General features: G+C 51.2%; 1 long non-coding RNA gene across 1 annotated transcript; it reads left to right on the top strand.

Annotated features, from left to right (window-relative positions):
* Window positions 1-1,048: 1,048 nt before the first annotated feature.
* Window positions 1,049-7,409, top strand: LOC147970889 (uncharacterized). Its single transcript, XR_015604362.1, has 4 exons — window positions 1,049-1,509; window positions 3,035-3,112; window positions 5,837-5,914; window positions 7,143-7,409. It is a non-coding gene; the product is annotated as an uncharacterized LOC147970889 (long non-coding RNA).
* The last annotated feature ends 309 nt before the right edge of the window (window positions 7,410-7,718 follow it).

Raw genomic sequence — 7,718 nt, forward strand, 5'->3', positions numbered from 1 at the left:
TACTGTTCATCCAGCCCTCCACACCACGGGGTCCTGTTCATCCACCCCTCCACGGACACCCCTCCACCGTCAACTGTTCATCCAGCCCTCCACCACACCACGGGGTCCTATTCATCCAGAGGCAACGCCACCGCTCACTGTTCATCCACCCCCCCGCGCAACGCTCACTGCTCATCCCATCGATCGGCTTCAGTTAGCAGTAGTAGCTAAGGAATCGCTCGATCGGGTTCAGTTAACAGCCATCGATCGATCGCTCGGTTTCAGTAACGCGTAGCCTGCAGTGCAATCGCTCGGGTTCAGTTAGAGCCCAACGCCTCGCTCGGGTTCAGTTAGAGCCAACGCCTCGCACACACGCGCGTACGTGTACGAGAGAAACGCGCATCGCTCGGCCCCTGACCTCCCACCGTAACCGGGAACTCTCCGAAATTTTCCTCCCCCTCGCTTCTACCATGGTTTTTTCCGTCATGGACGACCCAAAGAATGTCATGCAGCTGCGTCTCCGGCCCGCCCAGGACGAGAAGCCATTTTCTGTCATGATTTTTTGTCATAGAAGTAGGAGCCCACCACACCTATGATGATACCGGGTTTTGTCACAATTATCGTCATAGAAGTGTCATATGTATGACAGAAAAAAATTCGTTCGGTCCAAAATGTCACGGATGTGTCTTTTTTTGTAGTGAAATCCGAATTCAAATAACAAGTCGAATTATAGTTTCATAAAACAGTGTTTTAAAAATGTTCAAAAGGTTGTAAATATTCATCAAATACTTAACAAACATCAACCAACATTTCTGGGAATGTTTATATGCAGCTAAAATAATTAAAACAGTGACTAACAACATTTAATTTAACCTTTTAAAAATAAACAAATACTTATACTATTCAAATGTATTTGAATTTTTTTGTGCTAGGTCATTACATAGTCTAATATTTATGTGCTAGGTTTCATAAGCAAACTAAATTCTTTTATTATACACACTAAATTTAAAATAGTGAAAGAAAAGAAATAACAAAAAAATAACTAACCTAACCTACTGGGCACTTGGCCCATCTAGAAACCTCACAACCCAGCCTAGCTCGCCATCTCCTCCTTCCTACTGCTCATCAGGAGCACCGTGGACGCACGCGCTCCGTCCATGGCCGCGGATGACCACGCGGCGTCCATCCCATGGCTCCCCGGCGCAGATAAGGTCGCCCTCGTTCCCCTGTGAACCCTGTCCCCTCGCACTCCTCTTCCCCATGCCGTTTTCTCTCGATCTCGAGCTTCTCCGAGAGAGCCATCGTTGTGCGCCCGTTGATTCCGCAGCCACCGGGCTCTGCAAGCTCTGGGAGATTATCCACCACCTGCGCCACGCCCTTCTTCGCCACCTGCATCACCACCTCGAGCTCGAGGAGTACCGCGGCATCGGCTTCAGCCCCGTCTTCAACCTTCGGTCATCGAGCTCGTCGCAGTCGATCCGCGCCCGTCTGCGCTCCCGTTCAGCCAAAGGGCCTCCATGTGCCTACGTGGTGAGCCCCGCGTCCATCGCCCCTCTTCCCCTCCCCGCTTTACCCACGTAGCGTTGCCTCCATGAGCTCCGGATGCCATGGCCAAAGCTCGTCGCGTGCCTGTCCACAACCGCACGCCGTGGCCGTACTCGCTGCATCCGCCCGCGCCCGCGCGCACCATCGCCTGCCCAGGCCGTGCCTTGCTCGCCCGCTGCTGTTGCTGATGTCCCATGTTCTTTGTGCCACCACCATTGCTCTCTGTCGCTGCTGCCTGTCGGTTGCTACTGCTGCTGCTTACTACTCTAGTCGCTGCTGCCTGCTGCTACCTGCGTCAGACCGCGCTGACCCCGCCCGAGACCGCGCACCCTCGCCCTCCTTCTCCTCCTGCCGCCGCTCGCTCCTACCACCGCGGCCCGCTGCTGCACTGGCTGCCTCGCTCGCCTAGCACATCGCTGGAGGCCACCGCAGCCCCCTCCCCCCGCCCGCGCGCCCCAACGGTCGCGGCTGCGTCCGCCTCGGCCGGCGGCGCCCACCCCCTCCGCTGCATGTGCCCCCTGGCCGGCACTGGCCCGCGCCCACGCGCACCGCCGCCCCCGTCCGCTCCGCTTTCAGCTGCCCGTGGCCGCCGAAGCCCGCCGCCGCCTGCGCCTCGCGGCACCTGGCCACGCTCGCCAAGGCCGCCGCCGTCCTGGACCTTGCCCCCGCTTCTGTGTGCCCTGCTTCCCTCCCCCCCCCCCCCCCCCCCCCGCGCTCATTCCTCCTCTGGCCAGCGCCGAGGCCACCGACGTGCCCTTGTGTGCTCAAGCACGGTCCTCGTCCAACCACCTGTGGGGCCGGCCAGGGCCACTTACCAGTGGGACCCCCCTTGTTTTGATTAGTCATAAAAAAGAGGAAAGAAAATAATTAATAAGATAATTAATTAAATGATTAGTTAATTGGTTAATTAACTAGACTAACTACCCACTCACACTGGACCCCCACCACTAATTAGTTTAAATGCAAACAACTCTTTAATATACATGTGACACTGACATGTGGGACCCTTCCTAACAGTTGACCAGTCAACATGGACCAGTCAACTGCTGGCTGGGCACTTGACTGGCCCCACCAGTCAGTCCCTCTGAGCACTGCTGGGTGCACTGCACCGGGTGCACCTAGCCTTTTCTGTTTAAATGTTTTTGATTTATTAATATAACTGTAATTTCAGAAAATGATTAAATCTTAGAAAATCAATATAAAATAATTCGTAACTTGGATGGAAAAACTTTGTACATGAAAGTTGCTCAGAACGACGAGACGAATACGAATACGCAGCCCGTTCATCCGCCACACATTCCTAGCATAAAGAACACGCAACTTTCTCCCTCCGATTCATCTGTCCGAAAACACAAAACACCGGGGATAATTTCCTGGATGTTCCCCCCTTCACCGGTATCACCTTATACCGCGTTAGGGCACACCTTGCACCACTACTTGTCATGTCATGCATCATTATGCATCTATTTGCATCATATTCATTGTTTCTTCCCCCTTTTCTCTCCGGTAGACTATGAGACTGACGTCGCTGCTGGTGCCCCGATCGACTACGCTGTTGACGACCCCTCTTTCTTGCCAGAGCAACCAGGCAAGCCCCCCCCTTGATCACCAGATATCGCCTACTCTTCTCTCTACTGCTTGCATTAGAGTAGTGTAGCATGTTACTGCTTTCCGTTAATCCTATCCTGATGCATAGCCTGTCATTGTTGCTACAGTTATTGATACCTTACCTGCAATCCTAAATGCTTAGTTGTAACGCCCCAGATATACTTTCCATATTTGTATCCAACTCTTGCCGTCTCCGGCGCTAAGTTATATTTATTTCTCGGGTTCGGGTCTTTGTCTCCCTGTGTTGTTCTCGTTTTTCGTGCATCGCATATCATGTCATCACGTGCATTGCATTTGCATACATGCTCATCTCATGCATTCGAGCATTTTCCCCGTTGTCCGTTTTGCATTCCGGCGCTTCGTTCTCCTCCGGTGGCCATTTCTAGCTTTCTTTCATGTGTGGGATTCAAACATTTCCGGATTGGACCGAGACTTGTCATGCGGCCTTGGTTTACTACCGGTAGACCGCCTGTCAAGTTTCGTATCATTTGGACTTCGTTTGATACTCCAACGGTTAACCGAGGGACCGAAAAGGCCTTGTGTGTGTTGCAGCCCAACACCCCCCAAATTTGTCCAAAACCCACCAAACTCTGCTCCATGTCCTAGAGCGTTCGATCACGATCGCGTGAGCGAAAACCACACCTCATTTGGACTCTCCTATCTCCACTTATGCCTATTTAAAGGTCCCCCATTTTCGGATCTCGTCTTCCTCCCCGTCCTCCTCCTAAAAAAAAGCAGATCAACCCCCCCCCCCCACCGACGGACGTGTCCGGATCCGACCGGACACCGTCCGCCCCGCCGCCGCCAGCCAACCATTCGCCGCCACCTGTCCCCGGGGCGGGACCGCATCGCCGCCGGCCCGCCTGGCCCGCGCCCGGCCCCCGTGGCCCATCTCCCCCGCCGCCTCGCGCCAGCGCCCCGCCGCTTTTCTTTCTCGTCGCCGGCGCCCCGCCGCCGCTCGTCCCCGGCCGCGCGCTGCCGCCGTCGCCGGCCGGCGCCACCGCGCCGGGCCCCGCCGCCTCGACCTCCTCCGGTGGCCCGCGCCGCCGCAGGACGCCGCTCCACCTCCGGCCGCCGTCCTCTCCTCCGGGCCCGGCCTTCCCCGCTGCTCCGGCCGCCGTCCCCACCATTCCCGGCGAACCTCGGCAGCCGTGCCGCTACAGTGCCCCGGCCGCCTCGTAATCCGTGCCGCTGGATCTAGATCTGGGTTGACTCCTCTCCCCCGAAACCCTAATTTTCGTGCTACCTTTGACTGCTTGTATCTCCGCAACCGTAGCTCCGTTTTGGGCATATGATAAATCAAAATCTTCGTCTCGACATGTACATCATTTTATTCCATTGCATCATTTGCATTTGAGGTCATCTTGTTGCCCAAAATGCTGTTAGAAGGAGGCTTCGTGAGTTAAATTGCAGATCCGTTAGTTCATCATGCACTTTTGTCATTTTTGCCATGTTTAATTCGTGCATGATATGCCTGTGCCCCTTTGGGATGAATTGTTAAGCATTTTGTCTTCTTTCCAGAGGTGCCACCCATGCATTTTTAGGATGTGTGTGTTGTCTTGTGCAAGCTTGCGAAGAGAGGTACCTGAGATTGCAGATTTCAGGGACTTAGTGATTTTCACTAAGTCTGGGATATTTTAGTTCATGATGCTATATGTCCAGCTTGTTTCCTAGTGATCCGTGCCTCTTTTGAGGATGATCAGTAAGTGAGTTTTGATATTTATGTTATGATCTATCCATCCATGTCTTTGTTTACATATATGGAGTGCTCTAGGTTGACTCAATCGAGCTCAACTTTTGCTTCGTTGTTAATCTGGGCAGATCGTCAACTCGTTTGCGATTTTGCCGGTGCTATTGTTAGTGATCCATGCATGCTATGCCTTTGTTCTTGCCATGTGTAGCTAGAATATTGTGCCTTCTTGCTGGATATATGCTTTCCTTGCCATGACTTGCACCGTAGTGAGTGCATCGAGCTCGTTTACATGCCTTCGTGGGTTATATTTCAGCATGTCTCAGTTTTCACTAAGTCTAAAAACTGATTGTGTTCGAGCTATGTTCGTATGCTCGGTAGAGTATTTTGTGAACCCTTTTGGCCCCAGGTCCCTTTGGGTGTTTTGTTAAGCTTGTTGAGTAGCTCCATGCCATGTTCTTACTTGTCAGGTTCAGGTTTTCTATCATGCATTTTGCTGCTCCGAAGAGGGCTTCGTGATCTGAAATTTCAGGCTAGTGTTAATTTCACTAAGTCTGGAATCTGTTTTGCGTTTGCGTTTTTGCCATGCTTGGTTGAACCTCTTAATGGATGAATTTGCCTATGGCTCAGTGCTAGTGTTTTGTTAAGCATCTTGTGTACATCACTGCCATGTATTTTGTTTTCATGTTTGGTGGCTGTAGCATGTTCATTTCGTTGCATTTAGATGCCTACTTGCTGTAAATCGCAGACCGGTGTCATATCTTAAAACGCTCGCCATTTCCAAACAGTAGCTCCGATTCCAATGATCTTTATACCGTTTTCAAGCGATTTCATCCCCTCTATCTAGTGGCACCCTTGGAATTCCAAGTTGAGGCCAGGTTCATGCATTTCCTGTCACATTTTGCATTTTGCATCCCGCATCGCATCCCGCATAGCATGTCATCATTTCATCATATTGCTTGGTCTTGCACGTGGTTGATTGTATCCTTGTTGCTTGTTTGTCTTGTTGGGTAGAGCCGGGAGACGAGTTCGCTACCGAGGAGCCCGTTGAGTTTGCTTGTGAGGATCCAGTCAACTTTGACAACTGTGCAGGCAAGATGATCATACCCTCGAAATCACTACTATCTTTGCTATGCTAGTTTGCTCGTTCTTGCTATGCCAATGCTACGATGCCTACCTTTTGCTTGTCAGCCTCCCAATTGCCATGTCAAACCTCTAACCCACCATGTCCTAGCAAACCGTTGATTGGCTATGTTACCGCTTTGCTCAGCCCCTCTTATAGCGTTGTTAGTTGCAGGTGAAGGTTGGAGCCGTTCCTTGTTGGAACATTTATTTACTTGTTGGGATATCATTATATTGCTATGTTATCTTAATGCATCTATATACTTGGTAAAGGGTGGAAGGCTCGGCCTCTCGCCTAGTGTTTTGTTCCACTCTTGCCGCCCTAGTTTCCGTCATATCGGTGTTATGTTCCCGGATTTTGCGTTCCTTACGCGGTTGGGTTATAATGGGAACCCCTTGATATTTCGCCTTGATTAAAGCTTTTCCAGCAATGCCCAATATTGGTTTTACCATTTGCCACCTACCCTTTTCTTTCCCTTGGGTTCTGCAGACTCAAGGGTCATCTTATTTTAGCCCCCCACGGGCCAGTGCTCCCTCTGGGTGTTGGTCCGACCGAGTAGACTGCGGGGCCACCTCGGGGCAACTTGAAGGTTGGTTTTACTCGTAGGATGTCTCATCTGAGTGTGCCCTGAGAAAGAGATATGTGCAGCTCCTATCGGGATTTGTCGGCACATTCGGGCGGTGTTGCTGGTCTTGTTTTAACCTGTCGAACTGTCTTGTTGTACCGGGTTACCGAGTCTGATCGGTGTGACTCGGGTGGAGGTCTATTCCTTCGTTGACCGTGAGAGCTTGTCATGGGCTAAGTTGGGACCCCCTGCAGGGATTGAACTTTCGAAAGCCGTGCCCACGGTTATGGGCAGATGGGAATTTGTTAATGTCCGGTTGTAGATAACTTAAACCTTAATTAATTAAAATGAATCAACCGTGTGTGTTGCCGTGATGGCCTCTTCTCGGCGGAGTCCGGGAAGTGGACACAGTGTTGGAGTTATGTTTGCCCAGGTTGTTCCTTATAGCTTCTCGCTCGTGCTTGCGTTCTCTTCTCGCTCTCTTTTGCGTATAAGATAGCCACCATATATGCTAGTCGCTTGCTGCAGCTCCACATATATTTGCCTCATCCATTCCTATAAGCTTAAATAGTCTTGATCGCGTGGGTGTGAGATTGCTGAGTCCCTGTGGCTCACAGATACTATAATTCCAGATGCAGGTCCAGGTGATTCCGCTCCAGGTGACGAGTACGAGCTCAAGTGGGAGTTCGACGAGGACTCTCAGCGTTATTATGTTTCCTTTCCCGATAATCAGTAGTGGTGCCTAGTTGGGGTTTGATTCAGGGCCTTGTCGCATGTTGGGTTCTTTTCTATTTTGGCGCCGTAGTCGGGCCATGAGTGTTTGCTTGATGGATGTTATTTATGTACTCTGATGTGACGTGGCGAGTGTAAGCCAACTATGTTATCTCCCCCTTTTATTATGTATTACATGGGATGTTGTAATGATTGCCTGACTTGCGACATTGCTTTCAATGCGGTTATGTCTCTAAGTCGTGCCTCGACACGTGGGAGCTATAGCCGCATCGAGGGTGTTACATTAGTATAGGATGCTAGTTTATCATCAGTGGCCCTACATTCTTGTCCGTCTGCCATGCTATACTATCGGGCCGTGATCACTTGGGAGGTGATCACGGGTGTATACTTATATACATATTATATGATACCTGTGATGAGTAAAGTCGGGTCGGCTCGTAGAGTACCCGCGAGTGATTCACGGATTGGGTCCGAAG

The sequence above is a fragment of the Triticum urartu genome, chromosome 5A (assembly GCF_056163025.1).
Source record: "Triticum urartu cultivar PI428250 chromosome 5A, HENAU_Tu73, whole genome shotgun sequence".
Lineage (NCBI taxonomy): Eukaryota > Viridiplantae > Streptophyta > Magnoliopsida > Poales > Poaceae > Triticum > Triticum urartu.